Consider the following 2,800-nt stretch of genomic DNA (forward strand, 5'->3'; position numbering starts at 1 on the left):
TTTTTTTTTTCTTCTTTTTGCTCATTTTCTTTCCTCCTTCTTTTTATACAATTTTCCTTTCCTTTTTCTTCCTTGTTTTTTCTTTCTTTCCTCCTTTTTTTTTTTTTTATTATCATCATCTTTTGTCCTTGTTTTTTTCTCCATTTCATTTTCTTTCTTTCTTTCTTTCTTTTTATTTTCTCTTCTTATTTCTTTCACCCATATACACCTCTTCGTATTCATTTCCTCTTCTTTTCATTTTTCTTTCATATTTTCTTCTCGATCGTATCATTTCTCTTGATCGATCGATCAATCGTGTGCCTTTAGAAAGGCAGACGATTCTTATCTTTCTCACCTTCTTGTATATCTCCGTTTCGCAATCAACTGCGTTCCAACATTCGAAGAGAGTATCTGCTCTCGAGAATCTTCTCGATATATAGGTCGTGCACGGGCGCACCCCGATACGATGCATCCGTCTTTCTCTCTCTCTCTCTCTTTCTCTTTATCTATCTATCTGTCTTTTTCTTTCTCTAGTAACCCGTAAAAGTTCTTCGAAGGGAAAAAAATAAAATAACTATGTATTGTGAGGAACATACATACGTTCGCTTCGTATGCAGTTTACCTTGACATCGACTCGTCATTCTTCTTGTAACCATTGCAACAACGAAATGCCATCATCGAGATGCACTTCTGCATAATTTTCTCTCTCTCTCTCTCTCTCTCTCTCTCTTTCTTTCTTTCTCTCTTTTTCTTTTTCTCTTTCTCTTTTTTATTTTTTTTTCTCTTCCATCATAAATGGGCAATCAAAAACGAGTGGTAACGCGATGAAAGGCCATTAAGCTACTCGTCGGTCATCGTAAAACTATAATGAAATAACGACTTTCGAAAATGTGCCAACGAGTTTCTATCGAAACGAATATTGTATATACTTTTGTCGATTCATTCTATCGTCTAGCTTAGTCTCTTTCTCAAAGAGAAACAATACGTTCCTATAATGCGTTTCACCGGAACCGTTAACATTCCGCATAATTTGCGAGAAAATTAATCGTTCTATGTTTGAAGGGGCATATATTCATTGTTATGCATTGACTCTCCGTAAATCCAATTTCCTTTTAATATTTAAAAATGAAATTAACGTAACGTTAAATTAATAGATGTATGACTTTTAATAGGAAATATTGATCTTTATAATTTTTATATTTTATTATTTATTTATTTAAAGGAAAAAAAAAATATATATATATATATATGAGTTGTGTAACTTTGAAGTCATAATTGGGAATATAGATATTGTGTGTGAATATATATATATATATATATATATATATATATATATATGGAATATTAGTATTATCACATTTAATTATATTATTTTTAATTCGTGTGTAACAAGTAATCTTTTCTTTTATATAAAATTTAACAATGGAATGATCTACAAAAATTTTGTCTCCTATCTTTTTTTTTTTTTTTTCATGTCTCATGTGTAAAACGTATAGAAAAGAAACGCAAATATTTTCAAAAATACTCGACGTAAATTATCTTCATGTAGCTAAAAAGTTATATGACGTGACAAGTAGAAAAAAATGATTACATAAAAAAAGAAAAACAAGAGAGAGAGAAAAAGAGAGAATTATTACACGGATCTTAATAATTATTCAACAGCATTGTTCTTGCAAAATACGAATATACAAAATATATGACAAGTCACCATTACTACACAGAGCTCATTAATTATAAACGAATGATATAACAACAATGAGATGTCAACGATATGCCGTAGCAAAAATAAAAAAAAAAGGAAAGAAAAATTGAAAATAAGATTAAAATAATACAGATTTATGAACGTGTGATTTCAAAGTTACATAAAAAAAAAAAAAGTAAATAAATAAAAAAATAAAAAAAAATAAAAAGAAAGAAAATCGGAAGAGATTAAAGAGGGTCAAAGATATAATTTATTATCGTTTAAGTGGAAACCTCGTCGAAATTTTCATATTTACCCTTTCAACTGTACAACGCTCGTTTCTTTATCTTATCGTGGTTATGGAAAATGGGACAGACATTGTGTCGTCTCGAAGGATTTATATAATTTTTATTGTTGGCCATTGTAAAAGTGACTCATCGTTTCCTCACAAGCGTGACTCTCAATGTCCACGTTATGTTGTTCTCATCGTCATCGTCGTCATCGTCGTCGTCGTCGTCGTCGTCATCGTCGTCGTCTTCGTCTTCGTCTTCGTCTTCGTCTTCGTCTTCGTCTTCGTCTTCGTCTTCGTCTTCGTCGTCGTCGTCGTCGTCGTCGTTGTTGTTGACATTATTACCATTATTATCATTCTTACTTGTTTTCGTTGTTTAATACCGACGAAAAGTCAGTCTATTATTTAAAACGTACGAACTAAACGCGACCGGCCATTCGTCGCTCTCGTCCTCTTATTGGAAACACGTGTTAACTCCTCTCTCACCGTTTATTTTTGTTCCCCAGGAGGAAAGCTTGGACTTAATGGGGCAATATAAACCTGAAATATTCTGCTAGAAGGTAATTCGCTTTGTCGTTTATTGTTTTGTTGCTTGTATCTTTCTTTTCCTTTCTTTCTTCCTTTTTTTCTTTTCTCTTTTCTTTTCTTTTCTTTTCTTCTCTTCTCTTTTCTTTTCTTTTTCTTCTGGTTTTCTTCTTTCTGGTTATATTTCTTTTTTTTTTGTTTGTTTGTTTTCCTTTTCTTTTTGGGGAAATCTTGCATGCTCTTATCATATTTTTTTTTCTCTCTTTCTTTTAATATTTCGATTTTTATTTCTTTTCTTTCTTTTTTTTTTTTTTTTTTTTTTTTTT

At 31.0% G+C, this 2,800-nt stretch overlaps 1 protein-coding gene across 5 annotated transcripts in view; it reads left to right on the forward strand.

Moving 5' to 3' along the window:
- The window catches only part of LOC122633164 (MICAL-like protein 1), a 59,501-nt gene that overhangs the window by 48,054 nt on the left and 8,647 nt on the right, over nt 1-2,800 (forward strand). For 2 of the 5 annotated variants that reach the window (XM_043820758.1, XM_043820757.1), the window contains exon 3: nt 2,456-2,509. The exons of the other annotated variants lie outside the window; for them this stretch is intronic. The gene's annotated coding sequence lies outside the window, so the exon portion shown is untranslated. The remainder of the gene's footprint in view (nt 1-2,455; nt 2,510-2,800) is intronic. 5 annotated transcript variants of the gene reach the window in all.

This window comes from Vespula pensylvanica, chromosome 11 (genome assembly GCF_014466175.1).
Source record: "Vespula pensylvanica isolate Volc-1 chromosome 11, ASM1446617v1, whole genome shotgun sequence".
Lineage (NCBI taxonomy): Eukaryota > Metazoa > Arthropoda > Insecta > Hymenoptera > Vespidae > Vespula > Vespula pensylvanica.